Source organism: Rhincodon typus, chromosome 7 (genome assembly GCF_021869965.1).
Source record: "Rhincodon typus isolate 14 chromosome 7, sRhiTyp1.1, whole genome shotgun sequence".
NCBI lineage: Eukaryota > Metazoa > Chordata > Chondrichthyes > Orectolobiformes > Rhincodontidae > Rhincodon > Rhincodon typus.
In genome coordinates, this window is record NC_063338.1 from 15,227,551 (window position 1) to 15,250,783 (window position 23,233).

A 23,233-nucleotide genomic window follows, 5' to 3' on the forward strand; every position below is an offset into this window, starting at 1 on the left:
CCTTATTCACTGAGATTTAATCAATAATTGAAAATATGTTTTGCTGCCATGGTAGGAATTTGAAAGGGCAAATTTGACTCCATTTCATACATTTCCCATCTGATTTATCTTCAGTTTGTGGCTATAGGCTTTTAATTTTGGACAAACTGGATATGTTCAGCTGACAGTACTGCTGGTGTTCACCAACTTGTCTCCAGTTACAAAGGAAAATTTTGGCAGCCTAAAAACATCTCTCAAGTGGCCCATTAGGTGTCTCCAAGAGTTGATGGAAGGAAAATTGATGAACAAGTTAAATAGGATTGAAATTAGGAGGAAGAACAAACTCTCAATATTCTAAGGGGAATGAGAATTTTAAAGAAGTTAAAAGATACAGCAGGTGTGGATTGACTGTGGAGAGATGGGGCAGCATAGTTGTAAATGCAGAGTAACTCTTGGTATGGTAATTGTTAACTAGCTGTGATCTAAGAAGGGTAATAGCAACCTCACCAAGTAGAATCCATACGCTTTATGACTGATGTAAGCTACCCCTTCCCAAAGTTAATACTTTACACACACTGCAAACCCAAAATGATAACTTTGGTGAGGTAGCTGAAAGTTGTTGACCAGGAGATGGGGAAGGGAGTTGTGGTGGTGGATTGGAGAATTCAAGCATTTGGGACACAGGCATGCAAAGACAAAATTTGTCACCCTGACATTTTGTGGCCTTTGTTTCTGTCAGTCGTTGCGGCTGCTTACATAAGGCCATGCCCACCAGAACAAAATGGTACATATTTGAAGCGACCCTGCAGCTGATACAAGGGCTGTTAAATCTCAGTCTCTGTTCTACACTCACCATTGTTGTCTCAGAGCTCGTGAGCAGTTCCTTTTCCCGTGACCCCATTGGGATGTGTGACCCGCTGTTTGGGAATCCTTGATATGAGCACAATGGAAACTTTATTCAGTGGACAGCAGTGAGTGACGGAGCAGTTGTGGCATTTTGAGTGCGTTCAGATGTCTTCCTTGTGTCTTGGTGAACATGAATTAAAAACCTTCTCTTAAGTGAAGCGTCCACCTTCATCTTCACATTTCTCTCTATTTACTTATGTAGTACTTTGCAATGCTTCTTTACGTTGAAGATGCTTCGACCTGTTTCTAGTTGGAAAGGGAATTGGCTGACATACCCATGCCTGATGTTTTGACTTTCCTTGCAAGCAGCTGGGTGTAAAAAGTCCATGATGTCAATCTTTCACTGATTCACTAAGGCACAATGGAAGTGCATGCGTAAAACTATACCTTTGCTCGAAGCACCTTTTTGTTTTAGAAGATTTTGCAGCGATTGAGGAACTTCTTTTCATCAAGCTCATTTAAGATGGTAAGGTGTCCCAAGGTTCTCAAACACAATTTGAATGAGGCCTCTCAACGTAGAGGACAGAGTGACCGAATGCTTGTTCAAAGAGCTAGTTTTTAAGGATTATCTTAAAAGAGATAAGAGGCAGAGCAGTCAAAAGGTTTAGACTGACCAGTCCAAAGCTTAGGGCCTATATGCATTAAACAAGCTACTGAGCTGAAAGCACGTGAACAGTCTAGCAGTTGCTGTGTTAATTCCATATATTTTGTCCCTAGTCAGGGAGCCTGGGTTCAAGTCCCACCTACTCCAGAGGAGTGTAATAACATCTCTGGACCAGGTTTATTAACAAATATCTAGCTGTGTTAGTGAGTAATATGGATTGTTATTATATGCAGGAAAGTTAAGTGAGAGAAACTATAAATGGAGTTTGCTGGAAAAGTTTAGCAGGTCTGGCAACATGTGTGAAGAGAAATCGGAGTTCATGTTTTGGGTCCGGGGACCCTTCTCAAAGTGTTGGTCGTGTAATACAGTGCATCTACATATTTATGTTATAACCTGTGTGCTGATCTCTGTTCAAATGGGCTATGTGACTGAACTTAATGAATGAAGGACAGAGAGAGCTTCTGCTTCAATCCCACGCCTGTGGAAGCATTACTAAATCCCAACTGTTATCCTGATCACGGTCTTTCTGAAAGTGACCAGCACTCTTCAGATTGAATCATTAATCAGTGGAAGTGGCAAGAACAATATTGCAGGGATAACTTAGAATTTCTGTGTCTAATTTCAAGGCAAGAACTACTTCCTTTTCCAACAGTGTCTTGTGGCAACAGAGAACAAAGAAGTTTGTTTTTAAAGACAATACCTGATAAACACTAGTTACCCCATGATACAATGCAAAGAATTGTGAGAAAATCAAAATTATAAGTAGCCATTGCAAGTGTTCCTGGCAAGGTTTAGCAGGACTAATGCCAACATGAGAGAGAGAACTGAGGCATACTCCCACAATGGCACATTAAAAAGTGCTGGCTGAAGAAATGTGTGATGTAACTTGCATTGAAAGGATGTAATATGCTTAAAGCTGATCATCATTACATTTCTCCCTAGTTACATGCTGGGGTATTGAATTGTAAACAGAGAGAAAACAAATAAGGAGGAGTGAAGTTTCAGGAAATTCTGAAGGCATTCAATGGGGAATTTCAGATTTAGTGAAAGGGCCTTTTATGCCTCTTGACGCCAGGGGAGTGTACCTGATTGTACATTGTGTACTCTTCATCTTGGAGCGTCAACATCGATCATTTTTGGCTGATTAACAACAACCCAATGATTTGTTTCACAACTTTATTGTCTCTGAAACTTGACAAGAGCATCAGAAACGCACCTGTAAACAAATATTTAAAAAGAGAAGAATAAATTCCTTTTGAAGGAATTGAAGGGTCCAGCAAGGAAAGGGCAAACTGCCAAGTTACAGGTTTTTAAAAAATGCTAATCTACTCCATTCTAATAATGGAGTCCATTCCCTTTGTTCCTCAAGAAAGCAGCTTCATGCTTGGACAATTCATGAATGGTGGGCATCTCTACATAGTAATGCAACTATCATAGAAGTGAGGACTTTTTCACGGATGCTTGCTTCACTGACAAACAGAACTCTGCACTTCCTGAATTCAAGTCAACTACTGTGGATACTGAAAATCTGAACTAAAATAGCAAGTATAAACAGAGAAACAGAATTAACACTTGAGGTCAATGATCTTTTGTCAGTATGAGTAAAATGGGAGCTGTAACTGGTTTAAACGAGTACAGAGGCAGGGGAAGAGAGGGAGGGATAGACCGAAAGCCAAGTTATATGCCTGGGTGAAAGGCACCTGTGTGGGGAGACACTTGTAGACCAATGAGGAAACACAAGTTGAATTTACAGGAGGTGTAAATGGCAATAATAGAAACATTTCCAACAGCTGCCATACCAAAAGCAAAATGATGTTAGAGGTTATAATCTGAAATTTCTAAACCCACTGAGTCCAGAAGGCTGTAAAATGTCTCTGAAAAAAATGAAGTGCTATTCCTCAACTTTGCGTAAAGCTTCATTAGGACTTTGTATCAAATTGTGGGCCAAAACATTGACAAGAGGGAGAAGAATATGCATTGTGTTGAGAATTAAGCATTTTAAACAACAATACCTCACTTGTGGTGCAGTGGTAGTATCTTGAATTGGGAGGCTCAATTTCAATTCCCATCTGCTCCAGAGGTGTGTGATAGCAACTCTCAGCAGCTTGATTTAAAAAAAAACTTCTTTTGACCATTGATGCAATTTAAAATTTGGTGTGTTTTTTTTTGTTTTCTTATTGGTTAATGAAAGCTTATTGCTATGCTGTCAATATGGCTATTTCAGTTCTCCCAACTCTGTTTATGTTCCCATGGATGCAACTTATATAATCGAGCCAGAGTCCTTTCCCTCCATTTCCTCTGGAAACTGTTCTGTTTAAATTCTTATCCCATATTCTGCCTCTCCATATTGCCCACCTCACCCATCTGCAGCAGCTGCTTCAGAGAGATAGAGGTTGAGAAGGCAGGAAAGGGTTTTGTGCAAGACTAGTGTTGGTAAATAGCCAACAAGCTGTTTGTCTACTCTCCCTCTCCACAGAAGCCACTGTGCCACAACAGCTCAATGCCTGTGGGTCAGAGTGTGGGGACTAGAGAACCACCTGAATGCCAAATACTTCATCTTTCATGAACATAATGAGCATTGTTATCCTGCAAAGACACCAATCGTATAGGTTTAATTATTTAATTGTAGAAATTGTTGGGATTGACGTTTGCGGTAAAACCTATTTTTACTTTGGTGTGGTGCCAAATTGAACATGGGACGCAAGTACACCGTTGAGAGTTTCTTAGCTTTCCTGCTGCAGTTAATCCCACATACTCTGGTATCTGGCACCCCATTTGCTTTGGTCAGATTGCATTTTTTCTATGCTTGAAGACTGTGTTGATCATCAGTTCTGCTCAATTGGGAATATGGAAATTAGTTCGCAGAGATACTTTGGGGCAATTTCAAAGTGACAGAACAGGTGAAGCTTTGCACGCAACTGTCCAGTTGTGCCCGCAGAAGCTTCAGGCCTCGATTAAAGAAAGAGCTTATTGGCTTTGCAGACTTTGGCAGCTGTTGCACTGTTACTGACCAGTATCAATTTTATGCAATTTTTGTGGAACTTTCTTTCCAGCCTTCATCTTATTTTTACATGAGCTCCATTTGGCTTTTCTTTTCTCACGATTCCCAGATTTACCAGGCTTGTGTCTTCCATTTGGTTCTGGGTGTACTGAGCCCACTGCATTCAGAAAATTGTACTTAAATTTATCAGATGTCAGTGTAGTACCTGGACTGAGCCATACAGACTTAGGAAGTCACTAATTTGGTGCTGAATAATCTCATCCCAGCCAGCATGATATCCAGCCCCTGGGATGGTGGGGAAATTTCAGGGCAGATTCTTATTTGTGGTTAGTTTCTGGACTGGGCAATGTCTGTCTAAAGTGGAAGAGCCAGGTTGAGATAGACTGTTATGTTGTCTTTGGTCAGAATCGATGAATACAAAAAAGAATCAGGAAATGGATTAAGAGGAGTTTAGAATTTATTGATGCTGTTTCTTTGAGTTTCGAAAATCCAGTTGCTGCCCTTACTGGTAGACTTCCTTGCATCATTCATTAACAAAGACCTTTGAAGTAAATCATCACGTTCTTGCTGGATTTCATCTTGATCTGAGACCTGAAACGGTATCGATCTGAAGAGACCCTAATGAAAATGTGGGTTTGTTAGAACTGTAACAATAATCAGTTTAGTTTGCAAGCTGTAGAATTTCTATTCTTCGTTTCATAATATAGTGTAAATTGAAGTGTGGTGTTTCATGATTCTATAAATGCTGTGAATAACCCTTCTGAGCCCTTCCTCGAGCTCAAGTTATGATATTCCGTCTATGAAAATCTTTCCCAACGGACAGTTAGCCACCAGACAACTGCGAAGGGCAGGATGGAAGGATAATTTAATTCTCACAGCGCTGCAGCACAAGATGCCAGACTGGGCACAGAATTTCTAGGTGTGCGTATTTTTTGAAACAGACATGAAAGACTCAAATGGGAGATTATTTCCTCCAATGTACATTTAATTGGAAGAAAATTTATTAGCAAGACCTAAGCATGCTTTGTTGGCTGCATTTGTTTCTTCAAGTGGATGTCTCCCTATGGGAGAAAAATATTGCACTCTACATCCACTGCAAGACATAAGCTCATTGTTTTGCTCTCTGGCTCTGGGCAGTTTAACATAAAAATGTAAGAAACAGAACCAGGAGAAGACTATTTTGCCCTTTAAGCCTATTCTGCCATTCAGTCCGATCATTGCTGATTCAACAGTGACCTTAATTCCAGTTTCCTGTTTGCTTGTCAAATGTTGCCTAACTCAGCCTGGAATATATTCAAGTGAAGCAGTGGCAGAAAGTCACTGTGCAGTGCTGTGACATGTCCTTGAGATCACTATTTTATTATGTAGACAGGCAGATGGAACTCTGATTCAAACTGTGCAAACCACCCTTGATTGTTTCTGTCTTGCTGTCTAGACTATTGCCTGACAATCAGATGACTTCTTATTTGATATGTAGCCAGAAAGGTCAAGTTGTGAATGTGACTTCAGAATGACTTTACGTGTGTAGAACCTACGTGTGAATCACTACACTGCTAGTGTCCAAATCTATCCCGGGGAAATCAGAACCCAGAGAGAGCAACAATACTGTAGAACTGTGGGACTCAGTAATATAATGCATTTTTACAGAGTTGGCTCTTAAAATAGGCTGCCTGTGGTCAATTTTATTTTTCATAAATAACATTGCCAGTTTACTCCCCACCTTGACTGATTTCTATTAACTGACCCTTGAATTGCTCGTTGTTGTAAGTAGTCGTTCTGTGTTTTGGGACTCGGCTATGGTTTTGCTTTAACTGTTACATTGAGAATCATACCTAGGTTACAGGAATGAGTCCAGCTGCTCAGTGGGCCACTTAGCCACATCGACTCAGAACATGCGCAAATGAGCTTTTGCATACAAACAAGTTATTGCAGGGATCCAAATTCTTTGTTTGTTGCCCACAGAAATCCCTCAGTGATTTTGACAGGAGATTTCATTTTAAAGTTGTATATTTCTTAACTGACATATTTTGAGAAGTCCAACTTTGGGACCCTCAAAGAGCTGAGCTGTCTGAATTCATTCTCAGCCCGGCAAGCAATTCAATTTTTCTTAATCTTTCTCTCATCCAGCTCTGCAAAAGTAGGTCTCTAAATATCTCCAATAAAAGTGGTGGCAGCGATTTCCCTTTTTTACCTTTTGTGTAAGCTCGCACCCTATAACAGTGCTATCATTCTGAAGGTTAGGTGCATATTTAATGGCTGTTGGAGGCAAGGTTAAATGAAGCTCCTCCAAAGGTGTGCATCAGGTTCATAGATGCATGCAGATTTTGCACCACAAAGGATATTTGGTCTATTATGTCCATGTCTGTTATCTACAAAAACAACTTTCCCCTGTTGCCTTCCAATTCTTCTTATTCAGGTAATGATCCCATGTCCTTTCAAAAAGCTGCATCTGCATTTTCCACACTCTGGGGCAGTACTTTTAAGATCCTAACTAATTGATGTGTAAAACAGCTTTTCCTCGTGATAAGTTCAGTTACTCAGTTACTTTACCAACCACCCTAAATCATCGTCCTCTGGTTATCCATCTTTCTGCTACTGAAACAATCCAGACCCCTCTAGATTTACAACTGCTGTCCAAGTCCTCTACACACACTAGCTGCAGCTTGCCAAACTGTCAAGCGTATCTTGACAAGTTGAGATAACAAGGTGTAGAGCTGGATGAACACAGCAGGCCAAGCAGCATCAGACCCTTAGGGTCTTGGCCCGAAACGTCAGCCTTCCTGCTCCTCTGATGCTGCTTGGCCTGCTGTGTTCTTCCAGCTCTACACCTTGTTATCTCAGATTCTCCAGCATCTGCAGTTCCTACTATCTCTTGACAAGTTAGTGAGTTAATAAAGGATGAAAATACCTTTTATACAATCAACCTCGTCCATTTTAAAATGAAATGTGGAATTGAAAAGTCTTAGCTGCAGGACGTTCCTTTTGAACCATAAGATGATCAGGAGTGAGTCGTCCCTTATTTCCAGGCCTTAATAGCCACTCAACACCTGTAAAGAGTCAGCTTTCATGTGGAAATACAAAGTTTACCTCTCAGTTTAAGTGAGGGGCAGTTTGCTGCTGTGTCCATGCAACATCACAACAATGTGAGAAACTTGTTGAACCACTGAACTGTCGTAAAAGTCCTGGCAGGTAACTGGCAGATAGAACTCCATGTTGCTGTTCAAAGTGAAAACCACCACAGTAAGATTATTCTGTATTCTGCTAAGCCTAATTATTATGATGAAAACTTTATATTATCCCTTGTTCACAATTTGTTGATCATGTTGAAAGAGGCCATTACCAATTGCTGGAGGAGATGCAGAGATTTCATTTTGCAATTTTGCAATTTTGCACTTTTAATTTCTACTTTGTAAATTTATTACATCAAATTATAAATGTGATTGAACTTTGTGAGCTTCAAGTTAAAATTCTGAAGTTTTAATAAAGTGCCCATATTCTGCAGTATTTCGTTAAGACACTTTTTTTATTCCCTTAAATGCAAAATATTCTTTGAAAGAAAAAAAGAAAAAAAAACACTGATATAGCACCTTTCATAACAACAAGCTATCTCAAAGTGCTTTGCAACCAATGAGGTACTTTATGTGAGAAATCAGCAGGTAAGCTGTTGTTGATTGAGGGATGAGTATTGCACAGGACACTGAGGAGAAACTTCCTTGCTCTTGGAACTGTTGGGATCTTTCACGTCCACTATGAGGCTGAAGATGATCCTCATTTGATCCTCACTGACAGATTCTGTCAGTGCTACGCTTCTTCAGCATTACACCTGTGTTAAACTAGAGATTTGTGTTCATATCTCTAGAGTCAGAATTGTGACTGTGCAATTCTGATGCATCTGAGTGAATTGAAAGCATGATCTATTTTCGTTGCCTGTGGCATGACCTGCAACAATATGTATCTCTTGCCTGCAGGATCAGTTACCTCTCACCAGACCTTAATTGTCCACAGTGATGTCTCGTGGTGGCTTTTTGCACACACTTACTATGGAATAATTATTCTTCACCTCATTCTGTCTGTGATAGCGGAACAATTTGAGGATTTGGTCCCTGAGCTTTATGGCCCTTTTTAAAAGGCTGCAGATCATTTGAATAAGCATTCGAACCCCAAGGGAGAGTCTCAATGATTCCAGTGCCAATGTGGAATCCAAAAACCCAGGGATTTATAATAGTAAATAATAGGTTGGTGCTGATTTTTGAGCCAACTCCAGTTATCATTTACTAAATGCTCTATTCGCAATAACAGGTACTTTATGTGACCTCATTGCTTCAACAGCACAGTGTGTCCTTTTATGGTGTGTTTGGCTGAACAACAGAACATAGTTCAGCACAGCTTGGAGCAAAACCAGGTTGTTAAGGTCTCATAGCAATGAAAGACCTGTCATGCTTTCCAAATCCACACCCGCTATAAATGAAATAATAGTTGATATATTTCTCGATGAAAGTATGACTAAAAGAAACAGAACATCTTAGAACATTATCTGTATTTTTCTCTCAATTGTTACTACAATGAGACTGAACTATATATAGCCCCAGTGGAGGTAGTTCACCCTGTTCCATAATATGACAGGTTTGTGCAGGGAGCACATAGACTGCACGATTCCCCTTTTATATCCCCCAGAGAGGTTGGATGATGAGCAGTTTAAACTTATTTAGAAAATTAGGTAGAATGGAGACTGGGGGAGTTGGGTAACAAGACCAAATCTTTGGCCTGTAGCCAGAGGAAAATGCTACAGCAATGATGTGAGGGCCAGAAAGATTGGAAGAGGGCCACACACATATTGAAGTTTAATTTTGTTAGACACAGAAGAGGGGAAGAGGAGGGAAGAAAGGGATAGGGAGTCCCCCTTAATTTTGTATAGCACAGAGAATTCCACCCCCTGGCAATTGCGTGCTGTTTTATTCATTTTATCTTTTTCTTGTTCTTGCTCTTGCATCCTGCTTTCTTTGTCCCTTCCTTTGACTCCCTCCCCTGACTCCCTCTCTCCCTCCCCCCAGCCTCTCCCATGTCCCCTCACCTTTCCCTTTCTTACCTCCCCTTTGTTCCCCCCCACTTCTTGTCCCTCCCTTTCTCGCCCCTCCTCCCTTTCTTCATCCCCTTTGTTTGCTCCCCCTCCCTGTCTATTGCTCCCACTCCCTTTATTTATTTCCCCCCTCTCCCCCTCAACTTTTTCTAGCTCTGTTGACTCTAATATCATCCTGTACCAATTTTCCAGTTACTAGAACTGGAACTGCACACCAGGCTTCGTCCTATCATCCAAGAAGATAAGCCCAAATTTTGGGAGCTCACACGAGTTTTGACCATTTGCAATTTTGGAAAGAATGATGGAGAGGGAAATACAAACTAAGTTTAAAGGATCTATGGAACCAGAAACCTGGGCTTTGGGGATGTGGTTCCACGGATAAATTTTTCGGATATACCAGAACAAGTTCATGAAGCTGTTCCTTTTTTACAAAAACTGCACATGGAGAGGTCCTTGGCTGAGAAGTTTATTGGGGATCCTATCTTACTAATTATTGCTCCATCCCTTCCCCCATCTCCTTGAAAATGCCAATTCCCACAACTATTAGGACCCAAATTTAAAATATGTACACAGGATAGTTTACTTTCCAAGCATTTGTTTTTCTACAAATATGAAACTGCTGCTTTCTTGGAAGCAGGTTTCTAGTATGGGTCTTTTAGCCAATCACTCTGGGTATTAGTTGAAATGATGTTTATTGTAACCTTCAGTTTTTTTTTTCTAGTGGAACCCCTGACAAGTGAGAAGCTTAGAACTGTTGGAAAGCAGGTTACTGTAAATGGCGGAAACCTGAAATTAAAACAGTAAATCTGGAAATTCTCAAAATCTGGAAATTGTGGTGAGAAGCAGTGAACATTTCATCTGTGATCTTTGAGCCAGCAGCACATTTGTTGTCGTCACATCTTTTGTTTCTTTGGTTCTTCTCTTTCCCCATCACTGTTGTCTTCGGCCCCGGAGACTGCCTGTTCCTCCGGACAACTTAATTTCTTACCTATCTTTATGTCTCCAGCAATGCTAAATACTGCGTTTTCGGTGTCTGCATCCAAGAAATTGATCTCATAGAGTCATAGAGCTGTACAGCATGGAAACAGACCCATTGGTCCAACCCATCCATGCTGACCAGATATACCAATTCAATCTAGTCCCATTGCCAGCATTTGCCCCATATACTTCTAAACCCTTCCTATTCATATACCCATCCAGATGCCTTTTAAATGTTGTAATTATACCAGCCTCCACCACTACTTCTAGCAGCTCAGTCTACACATGCACTACCCTGTGTGACAAAGTTGCCCATCAGGTCCCTTTTAAATCTTTCCTCTATCACCTTAACCTATGTTCTCTAGTTTTGGACTCCCCCACTCTGGGGAAAAGACTTCGTCTGTTTACCCTATCCATGCACCTCATAATTTTATAAACTTCTATAAGGTCACCCCTCAGCCTCTGATGCTCCAGGGAAAGTAGCCCCAGCCTATTCAGCCTCTCCCTTAAGCTCAAACCCTCCAACCCTGGCAACATCCTTGTAAATATTTTCTGAACTCTTTCAAGTTTTACAGCATTCTTCCGAAAGCAGGGAGACCAGAATTGCACCCCGTATTCCAATCGTGGCTTAACCAATGTCCTGTACAGCCGCAACGTGACATCCCAACTCCTGTATTCAATGCATTGACCATCAAAGGCAAGCATACTAAGTGCCTTCTTCGCTATCCTGTCTACCTGCGACTCCACTTTCAAGGAACTATGAACCTCCACTCCAAGGCCTATTTGTTCAGCAACACTCCCCAGGACCTTACTATTAAGTGTATAAGTCCTGCCCTGATTTGCCTTTTCAAAATGCAGCATCTAAATTAAACTCCATCTGCCACTCCTTGGCCCATTGGCTAATTTGATCAAGATCCTGTTGTACTCTGAGGTAACCTTCTTTGCTGTCCACTACACCTCAAATTTTGGTGTCATCTGCAAACTTACTAACCATACCTTCTGTGTTCACATCCAAATCAATTATATAAATGACGAAAAGGAGTGGACCCAGCACTGATCCTTGTGGCACTCTGCTGGTCACAGGCCTCCAGTGTGGAAAGCAACCCTCCACCACCATCCTCTTTGTTCTGCCTTTGAGCCAGTTCTGTATCCAAATGTATTCTATGTGACCTAACCTTGTTAACCAGTCTACCATGAGGAACGTTGTTGAATGCCTTATTGAAATCCATGTAGATTGGGCCCTTGATGCCCCAGAACTGGTCACTCATCACTGACTAATTATAGCTAGCCAAGCTGAAAAAGGCTCACTTGTCCTTGGTCTCTTGCTCCTGTTAGCAAGCCAATCCTTTATTCATATAAAAGGTAACGTCATCCTAGACCCAGAGGACCGTAACACTGCTGTCTCATTAGAGAGACAGGACTGGTGATGATTTAACCTGAGGGTCACTACACCTCAGGTGAGAGGCAAGATTGGCAAGGCCTTCATAGAGAGTTCAGCAGAACAGGAATTGTACTTGCAGTATTAGCATCACTGCACCAAAAGCAGCTGTCAGCTGACTGACCCACATAAAAATAAATGTCCATGTAAATACATTATTGGTTACACTGTGAGCTTTCAGTAAGTTCAAATTCTGATGTAAAAACAGAGATCTGCGACATTAAATCCGTTCCTCTCCATAGAAATGACCATAACCTGCTCAGTTATATTCCAGCATTCACCTTTGCTGAATGAAAGTTGCTTCCATGAGCTCTTCAGTACTGTGACATGAGTTAGCAACTGGTCAAGTTGCATCTGCCTGCTGAAGGTCTAATGGAGATTTGTAGATTGAATGTATGGCCAAATTTTAGACTTTCTTTTTGTTTACTTGGCAGTTTCCAACTGTAAGGTGACAAAGTTTTCAGTCTTTATTTACTTGTTTACTGCCCCTTACCCTGACAAAGAGAATGGGTTCTGCTTTATACTTGTATCAGTTTGACAAAGGTTTAGGTGAGTTCCAGATCAATATTGATAATGCATTGTGTGCTGTGACCAGTAACCCCATGGAGTGATGTTCTTCTTTTATTTTCCAAAGATATATTGGTATTTGATATGGAATATTTCCAAGTGAGGTACTAGAACATTTGTATTTCCAGTACTAACTTAGAATAAAATTTGAGTCAAGTTACAGCTACCATTAATTTTTTCCCTTTGACAAAAGGAAATTAAGCTATTGGCCCCAGTCAGTGCTTTAAGAACAATCAAGTAGGTGAGTCAATCTATCGAGCCTGATCCGCTGTTCAGTTATATCATGATCTTTGCCTGAATTCCATTATCTGCCATAGCTCTATGCCCTTCGTACTTTAACTGAAAAGCTATTAATCCCAGTTAGAGACTTCCATTTAACCTTCAGTATTACCAGCTTATTGAGAGTGTTCCAGATTTCCATTGCCCTTTATGTGAAGGATTGCTTCCTGACATCACCTCTGGGTGTTGAAGTGCTAATTTTAAGGTTATGGCTCCTTTGTTCTTGACTACCCTTGCCAGAGGAAATGGTTTTTATCCATCCTGCTTGTCAAATCCTTGAAGCATCATAACATCTCAGTTAGACGATTATAAAAATCGTCTGTGCCTGAGAGAATGCAAAGCTGATCTTTGCAACACGTCGTCATAATTCAACCCCTGCTCATTTCAGTTATATTATGGTGAACCTGTGCTGCTCACCCTGCATGAGTTGTTAGGCCTGGAGCCATGCAGTATTCCAGATATGGCCCCATCAATTATGCCAGGCATGTGAAAGCTGCAATTCTGAACTTGGGCCTTCCTTAAGACTTAGTCAAAATAATTAGAAATAGAGTAATCAGCACTGTTAGTAACGAGAAGAGCTTACTCATTTGCAGATTCTTTTGATTGACTGAAATGGATATGACTGAATGCAGAGCTGCATAATGACCATTGCGCACTATACACTTTCAAGTCCACAGACCTTGTGACTTGGTGTGTTATGGTGCAAGTTTGAAATGCTTATAGCTATCTGTTAGGTTATAAGTTAGATTTATACATTATCTCCTATCTCTAGTGTTCTGTTTGAATTTTTGAGCATTTGCTTTCCTGCGTTACTACTTAGATTAAATGCTGCATTGTTTTCTCCTGTAGGTGACACACTTCAAATCTCCAAGAAAGAGAAAATAAAACAACGGCATGAACGATGGCTTCAGAGTGAGTACCACGTCTCACTTTTGCCCAATCTCTTTTAAATCTGTGTGTTTAGTTTTAAATACACATCAGTGACCACAAAATACAAAAGTGAAGATGTGCACTGGAGCTTTAATTGGCAAATGGATAAGTGAATAGATATATATATGGCACATTTTGGGACCTGTGGTTGCATGAACCTCTCGAGGATGTCTCCCTGAAGGAAGGATTTATTTGCCTTAGGAGTGCAGTTAAGAATTATTAGACTGGTTCCTGGCATATGATGGAATGAGAGGTTTGTTCTATGATAAGGTCCTAAAGAATTCACCAAACAGTTTGATACTCACCAGAGTTTAGAAGAAGACAAAATTATGTCATGGGAACATATGAAAATTTATAAGGGCTTGACAGGGTAGATCCTTCGAGACCTTTCCTGCAGCTGACCACTCTCAATCTGTGATTTAAACACTATGCTATTCTGTATTTAAGAGAACTATAGATGTTCAGTTATTGAGCATATTAAGTCAGAAATCGACAGACCTCTTGATACAAGGAAGTCAGGAGATATAGGATAATTCAGGTATAAGATCATCCATGATCTTGTTAAATGGCAGAGCCAAATGACAGGTTTCTGCTCATTCTTAAATTGTAATACTTGGGTTATTATGTCCACTTCTGTAGTATATACCTTTATGTTCATGGTTTTGCTCCACTCTGTTTTTTGACCATAATACTTTCCTTTCGAGTATGCTGTTAAAATTAATATTTTACAATATTTAACAACAAGAAGTTGTCACTTTATAAGTTTGCATGATGAAGGGGGTGCAGAATTTTCTTAAATTGTTCAGGGATGTGGGCTGGGTGATCATTTAGTGGGCCCACCTAATTTCCCTTGAGAAGGTGATGGTGGTGAGCTGCTGCCTTGAAACGCTGCATTCATTTGGTGTAGTGTTGTTAGGGAGGAGGGTGCAGGATTTTGACCCCGCGACAGTGAAAGAATGGATGTGTATTTGTGAGGCAGGATGATCAGTGGCTTGGAGGAGAACTGGTGGTATTCCCATGTATCTGCTGCCCCACCCTTTTAGATGGCAGTGGTCGTGAGATTGAAGGAAGCTGTCTTTGTGAATCATTGCCATGCATTTTGCAAATAGTGCATGTTCATCGATCATAGAATCCTTACAGCGTGGAAGCAAGCCATGTGGCCCATTGAGTCCACACTGACCCTCCGAAGAGCATCCGACCCTGACCCACCCCTTATCATATCCCTGCATTTCTCACCCTCGACACTATGGGCAATTTAGCATAGCTAATCCACCTAACCTGCACATCTTTGGACTGTGGAAGGAAACCGGAGCACCCAGAGGAAACCCACGCAGACACAGGGAGTATGTGCAGACTCCACACAGACAGTCGCCAGAGGCTGGAATTGAACCCAGGTCCCTGGCACTGTGTGGCAGCAGAGCTAACCACTGAGCCACCGTGCTGCCCTATTGTTGCTGCTACAGTGTTGGTGGGGAGAATAGATGTTTGTGCATGTAATGCAAATCAAGTGGGTTGCTTTGTCCTGGGTGGTGTCAAGTTTCTTGTGCGTTGTTTGAGCTGCACTCATCCAGGAAAGTGGGAAGTATTCCATCATACTCCTGACTTGTGCCTTGTAGATCTGGACAGGCTTTGGGTAGTCTGGAGGTGAGTTACGGGCTGCAGGCTTCCTTCCCTCTGGCTTTCTCTTGTAGCCACATCATTTATACGGCAAGTCCAGTTCTGTTTCTGGTTAATGGTGACCCCCGAGATGATGGCAGTGGGGAATTCAGTTATGCTGATGGCACTGAATAAAGAGAGATACTGGCTAGATTCTCTTTTATTGGAGACAGTCATTGCCTGGTAGTTGGGTGGTGCAAATCTTGCTTGCTATTTGTCAGCTTAATTTCTTATTGACTCCAGTTTGCTCAGACTCCTTGTTACCATACTCTGGCAAATGCAAGCTTGATGTCAAGGACAGTCGCTGTGACCTCATCTCTACAATTCAGCTCTTTATAGTCTGCACTTGAATCAAGGCAGTCGTGATGTCAGGAGCTGAGTGGTTCTGGCAGACCCAAACTGAGCGTCTATGAGTCAATTATTGTTGAGCAGTTGCTGCTTGGCAGCATAGTTGATGACTCCTTTCATCACTTTACTAATGATAGAGAATAGATTGAAGAGTCAGTAGCTGGTTAAGTTGAGTCTGTTCTGCTTTCTGTGTGCAGGACATGCCTGAGTAGGTTTCTACATTGTCAGGTAGATGTCACTGTTATAGCTGTATTGGAATAACTTGGTGACAGTGCGACAAATGCTGGCGCAATAAAAATCTTTAATTCTATTGCTGGAATGTTGTCAGGGGTGATTAGCCTTTGCCATATCTAGCATCTTAAACTGTTTTTTGATGTCATGTGGTGTGAATTGAATTGGCTGAAGTCTGGAATCTGTGATGGCAATGACCTCTGGAGGAGGCCGAGATGGATCATCTACTTGGCACTCTGGCTGTCAATTGTAGTGAACTCTTTAGCTTTATTTTTTGCAATGATTTGGTGGTTGTCCCCATTCTTGAAGGATGGGTACATTTTGTGGAGCCATTGTTCAAAAGAACTATGTGATGGTCACTCTGACCACTGTCACTGACAAATACATTTGTATCAGGCAGCTTGGTGAGGTTGAGATGAAGTATGTGTTTCCCTCTTTTTTTTAGTCCTTCACTGCAACAGATGCAATCTATATCATATGTCCTTCAATCAGCTTTAGTTGGAGGTTGGTTGGGTGGTGAGTGGAATTTATCAGCAGAAGGTTTCCTTGCGGGTATTCTACCTGATGCCATGAGACTTCATGGGGTCTACTGTCAATGTTGAGTCTCTAAGGTTTTGGAGTAGATTTGTAGCTCGGGTTGTGGGTGTTGAGGTTGGTTGGCTCGCTGAGCCGGTTTGTAATTCCGCAGACATTTCGTTACCATGCTGGGTAACATCCTCAGTGCAGCCTCTGATGAAGCGTCGGTGTGTTTTCCCGCCTGGTTTTTAAACTCTGGCGTCTGTTGAGCTGGATTGCCTCACTTCCGGTTTTCCTTCGTAGTGGAGTGTATATGGGGTCGAGTTCTATGTGTTTATTAGTGGCTTTCTTCGTGGAGCGCCAGGCTTCTAGAAGTTCCCATGCCTGTCTCTGCTTAGTTTGTCCCAGAATTTTGGTGTTGTCCCAATGTTGGATCCCAAAGCAGCTCCCTCCCAACTGTATCACTGTGCCATTGCCTGTTGACAGGATGTGGTCAGGGATGGTGATGGTGTTATCAGGGATTTGTCTGTTGTGTATGATTCCATGGGTACAACTATCTGCCAGGCTGATGCTTGCCTAGTGTGAGACGGCTCTCCCAATCTTGGCACTAGCCTCCAAATGTTAGTAAGGAGGACTTTGCAGAGTTGATAGGGCTGTGTTTACGTTGTCATGGTCAAAACCGAGTGACTTCATGCTTTGGTTTAGAAACTGTAATGGTTTGATACAACTGAGTGCTGGAAAGGCCATTTCAGGCGGCCATGGGATTGGAGTCAAGTGAAGGACAGATAGGGAAAGATGGCAGATTTCCTTCCCTTAATGACATTGGTGAACATGATGGGTTTTTCCAGGAATCAACAGTGGATTCATGGTTATTATTAGACTGGCATGGTGAAATTTCCTATCCCCAGGGTATTACCTAAGTCTCTGGATTACTAGCCCAGCAAAAATATTATGACACCATCCCTTCCCCACACTCGGTGGAAAATTGCAGTTTTTGGCAGTTTCCTGATATTCTGAGACAGAGACTGGTGATACATGTCATAGAATGAATTAGAAAATTACCCCATAAATGCACTGAAATTTGAATTTAAGCTGTATCAAAAGAAGGTCAATCTCCAGAAGGTATTCTGGCATTTTATCTTGCAGAAATTGAGATGATCAAACTGGCAGAACAGAAGAAGAAAGCCCAAGAGAAGCGCAAAGCCGTCCCAGTGGTGGGAGACATGCAGCCACTTGCTGATGCACTGCCGGAACTGACAGATTTGATCAGTGCTAGTGCTGTGGCTAATAAATCAAAGAGGTATTAACTGATGTAAAGAAAATACATAACTAATTCATCATTTGTACTATGCTTTGTCTTTTATGTTCTACTTTAATTAATTTCTTAAAGTTAGTATCTGCATATCCTTTTATTAGACATTGACATGATCACATTGATATCTCCACCTTATCCTAACCCATCGAACATTTGAATGTATTAGTGACTGGATTACATGACAGTTAAGAAGCAGGAAGATCATTTTAAGGAGCAGGAATGCGCTGCTTGAACTCCTTGAATCTTTTCTGTCACCCAACTGGATTATGGCTGATCTGTCCCATGACTCAATTTTTCATAATTCCAGATCTCTCAATATTCTTGTAGATCAAAAATCTGTCTGTCTGTCTGTTTTGATGTTTTCAGTTGTCCCTCAGCAGCTTTTAAGAGGAGAGAGTTCCAGATTTCGCTTCTAGCTTCTGGAAAGTGTTTTCTGACATGATCCCTAAATGACTTAGCCTTAATCTTAAGAGCTCTGCCCCGTTTTCCAAACTGTCCCACCAGAGGAGTTTTTTTCTCACTGTCTCCCCAATCAAATTATTATGATTCACATTATATGGAATTAATTTGAACGACCAAAATACATCAGCCCTTAATCTTCTCTTCTTGAGGAATCTGCCCATCTTAATTTGTCCACTGCAGGATTCCAATGATTCTTAGTTGTTTTACCCTGTAGTCTGCTTCGTCTAGTGATTACTCTTTGATTTAAAAACCTCCCTACTTTCCTGAGTCTCTTTGACCTATTCCCACAATTGAATTTGGTTTTCTGGGTGTGACTTTTCCATACCAGCTACCCAAGGCACCTTGAAGATAATTGCTCAGATATCAAGGCCGAAAGTTCTGTTTTTTTTCCTTGCGCCTCAGATCTCCTGAGATAGTACTTCTCAAACTTTCTGGCACCATGACCCTATCCTGAGGCTTGAAAATTGTTGTGACCCCAGTGAGGACAGTCAGTGGTAGTGGTGGTGTTTGATGGCCAGAGGAAGGGAATCATGTGGGAGTGAGATGGGGACCTGTGGGAGTGAGGTTTGTCTGTTAAAGTGGGAGTGCAACTGTTAGAGCACGGTCGGAGCTCCCAGGTGGACACGGCCAACTGGGGCCCCAACCCTCTCTTTGGTAAGCTGCATTCTTACAAGAGAAAGCAGCCAGGCTACTTCTGTCTGTACACTGCTTGATGGTATCCCGTGTTTTGGAAACTTAAAGGCTTTGCAGGTTGCTAAAATCTGTGTAAGGTGATGAGCAGAGTTACCAGAGAGTAATTCTGTTCTCTTATATGGTGACATTCAAGCAGAAAAAGGTCCTCAAACCTGAAATAATTGACAGAATTAAATGTAACAAGATATTCACAGAGTGAAGGCCCAGGAAATTGCCTGTAGCTTTAACAACCTGTGGCAAAGAAGCATGCAAGAAAACCTGCCAAGATTCAGCAGAGGCTGAGAAGATTAAAATCTTACGTTTCTAATATTGCGCAACAATGATTATTCTCCTGTCTGTTATGAACTCATACAACAATGCCTTCTGTAAGGTGTGTGAAGTTTCTCATTTTGTGTTGAGCTATAATCTCTCTTCTGCTCACCTGCTTTCTCTGACGTGTGCAAGGACAAAAAGAGTAAACAATGACACTGGGAAATGTAAAACCCTAATTTGGGGGATTTATTTTATGAACAGATTGTACACTTTTTATTACATGACTGAGGCCAAAATACTTCAACACATAAATCAAATTTCGTAGACATTTATCACACATTAGTTATTTTTAGGATTGTTATCAAATAAAGCCAGTACATTTTTGAGGATGATACATTGCTCTTCATCATGTTTAACTGAAGACGTTAGTTTCATATGCGTGCAGTCGTAGGATTTAGTCTTTGTGTGCATAATGAACCATTTGCAAATCTGCTTAAGAGAGAACCTCAAGAAAACAATAATCTAGACTGATGGTGTGGCAAGGAAATTGGTACTTGCAGTAGGTAGCTATACTTTGTCTGGAGCAGGGTTCTGTTTAGTTTTCAATGTTGTTGAAGATTTAGTGTCTTTGTTCTTGTGTCCCTGATCAAAGGAATTTTGAGAATTGAGCCATGTCTGGAAGTCTATCATCTAAAAGTGATCTGCAAATAGAGTTCAGTTGGCATAAGCAACTCAGATGGAACCATTACATTTTGGTTACAATAAGTCCAAGTGTTTTGTTTTGCAACTATCTCTGACAAAATATCAAATTCCACAAGTTGTTCTGAAGGATGCTTTTGCTTCATTCCCCGTCTTAATTGGAAATAAATGTTGTTAATGAACCAAGGTGAAATAAAACCAGCGGTCAGAGCGGCAGAAAGTATAAATTCAAAACTCTGGTTTTAATACATTATTAGCAACAGATCAAAAATACATTGTGATCCAGACCTGCAAACTGGTCTTCCAGCCGTAAACATGTGAAGAGTTTTAGACCACCTGTAGCAATAAAACCAATTACCTCTGTCTCTCTCACTCATTGGCCAGTCTTGAGCAGACTAGTGGCAGTTTCATCACTTTCTAAGGAATTGGTGGATAGTAGAATGTGTCTATTCCCTGCAAACCTGACTGCAAGGGAAGTTATGAAAGAGGTGAAGTTGTGGCCATGATCTCAGAAGAGCAGCAGTAACTCCAAGTCAGGTGCTGGGCAAGTTTCTGCAGTACAGCAAATGGTCCAAGAATATCGCCAATAGTTAGGGTAATGATAAATTTTTATCATGATTCCAGCAGCAAGACACCTCTGTGCTAAGATGGAAACCTGTGTAGAGATGCCTCGCTTTCAAAATATAATTTTTTATTGAACTTGGTGATGTATAGGTTGCTTAACCATTGCTTGTTTTTTTTTAAATTTTCTGACAGTGCAAAAAAGAAACAAAAAACAGCACCTTTCAGTAAGATGCGGCATGCTCAGAAACGGAAACTAATGTAAGTGCTATTGTTGTATGCCATTGAAAGTTTTAGTGCTCCAAATGTTACCAGTCTCATTTCAGAAGTTTTTTAGTGAATACTAATTCCCATAACTCTCAATATCTGAAGATATGGTTAATGATTTAGAGAAAAAAGACTTGCATTTATATAGTAACATTCCCAACTCCAGGATATCCCAGTCAATTAAAACTTTGTGAAGTATAATTGCTATTGTAGAGTAATATGCTCAGCAGTATTGACAGAACAAGGTCCAACTAAAATCAACAAAATTGCATATTTTAGTGATGTTTGTTGAGGAATAAATATTGGTCAGTATACTCAGAGAGCCTACTTATTCTGACCCAAATAGTGACATTTTTTACATCCATCTAAATGCTCAAACACACATTATTAAAACTTGCCAGGCTACATGTTGTGTTCAAATGTAGAGTTGAAATTCAACTCCTGCTGCAAGTAAGACCTACAACTGATCAAGGCTCCCTGCCACCTGTCCAATTTCCAATCCTTAAATTGTGACTATTCAATAAAAAGCCCCATAAGTGCACCCAAGCTACATATCCCTGAACACTACAGGCAATTTAACATGGCCAATTCACCTAACCTGCACATCTTTGGGCTGTAGGAGGAAACCCATGCAGACGCGGGGAGAATGTGCAAACTCCACACAGACAGTCACCCAAGGGTGGAATCGAACCCGGGTCCCCGGTGCTGTGAGGCAGCAGTGCTGACCACTGAGCCACCGTGCCGCCCTTGTTCATGAATTAATCGTTTCATGTATTCTGAACAACCGTGTTTTATTTGGTTTGTCAGCTCTGTCTACACTTTTGGAGCATTAAATTTGGACTGGGAAGTAATTGAACGGGACTAAATCGAAAATTGATGCAGCTGACAGATTGAAGGCTTCTTAGGGCAGTAAATATTCTCCGAGGATGTCCAGTTAGCGATTCAGCAAGAGTTTTGCAAATGTCTACAATTTTCCATTCTCACTGCCTGAAATAAAATGTGAACATACAGTGGACTCAGAAGGTTATTCGGCATTTGTTTCTTCCCATAAACTGCACAATTTATACTGCCCTGAAATTATTTAATAGACTGAGCTGTAGGCAAATTGAAGGATTGGCTTAATCTGTTTAAAAGGTGGTGATTATTTCTTTGATCTTAATTAGTAGCATCATGCCTTTGAAATGAAAGGACTGCTTTCTTCTCTTGTATGGATTTGCATGTTGAGTGAGAATCAACAGACTGTTTATAACTTTCAAGATGATCCTCTTTGCTGGAAAGAACAGATTGATCTTGTCAGTTAGAAACTAAGCTTTGGGGCTCCTATACTTGGTCCGGCATCATTTGTACAGATGGAGGAGCCATTACCACCACCTTCACATAGTTATTACATTTGACGTGGAGAGAAAACATGAAGAATACTAACTAACTGCAAAAAAAAGGCCATTGCTTTCTTCTTTGATAATCTTGTCAATTGTATCCACTATTTGAAGGGTTTGGCACAGTATTACCGTACTGTCTCAGTGTGCAGATTATTGAGGAGTGGAGACATTGTTCGCCTTTCCAGATTGTGTGCTTCTGTGTGTGAAAGAGAGAGATAAAAATCAGAATTTGTGATGGAGAAAATAACTGTAAGCAAACCTCTGCCAGAGAAAACGCTTTTCTTCCTCTTGGAGTACAAAATAAACCAAGCAAAATATTATCCCACACTACAACAACATTATTCAACAGTGAGATCTAACATTTCACAGCTAAGGTTCCAATAGTCAGGACCAGGTCCTGGAGTATACTTTTTGGATCTTCCTTTGTTTCATTAACTGCCAATCCAAGTTATCAGATATTTTTCTCAATAAAGAAACAGATTTGACTCAGCGTTTTACTGATCTTTCACTGAACTGTATCCATGAACCTGCTGTTCTGCAGGGATTTTCTGCTTTAATTCAGCTTTAAATACAATTAATGTTGCAGTCTCATACTGTAGTGATGCTGTCACAGTTTAAAAGAAATGTCCCATTTGATCCACATTATCCGTGTCAAAAGAAGACCAGACTATCTGTGTCTTCTGCTTTTGTCAATGCCTAATATAATGATTGATGGTCAATGGCATACATTTATACAATTGTTTGTGTATCCTGTGTTGTCATCAATCCTCTTGCAATTCCGTCTCCCAGGAACTCATAAGCAGTTACAGTAACTTGGGATTTGTCAGTTTAGTTAACCTCCTGGAGTTGGTTCATACATCACAATTGTGATTTAATCTTTATTTTATCATGTAGAATTCCACAGAAAATCTGCTAAACAAATATCTCTGGGATATTTTGTTTTTGTTTCTGTTTCAGGAGAAATCTGGGTGGCAAATTTTCCATGTTTGGAGGACCAATTAAATTGCACTTCACACCCACTGAAGGCTGCTTTCAAATGGATATTTATCAAACCTTTTTTCTGTCCCCAGAAACCTATTTATGCCAATTGAGTTT

At 40.8% G+C, this 23,233-nt stretch overlaps 1 protein-coding gene and 1 long non-coding RNA gene across 3 annotated transcripts in view; one reads left to right on the forward strand and one right to left on the reverse strand.

Moving 5' to 3' along the window:
- Positions 1 to 23,233, reverse strand: part of adarb1b (adenosine deaminase RNA specific B1b) — a 614,030-nt gene that overhangs the window by 467,170 nt on the left and 123,627 nt on the right. The gene's annotated exons all lie outside the window — the stretch shown is intronic.
- On the forward strand, positions 10,293 to 17,696 carry LOC109915472. Its single transcript, XR_007262518.1, has 3 exons — positions 10,293 to 10,402; positions 13,679 to 13,741; positions 17,657 to 17,696. It is a non-coding gene; the product is annotated as an uncharacterized LOC109915472 (long non-coding RNA).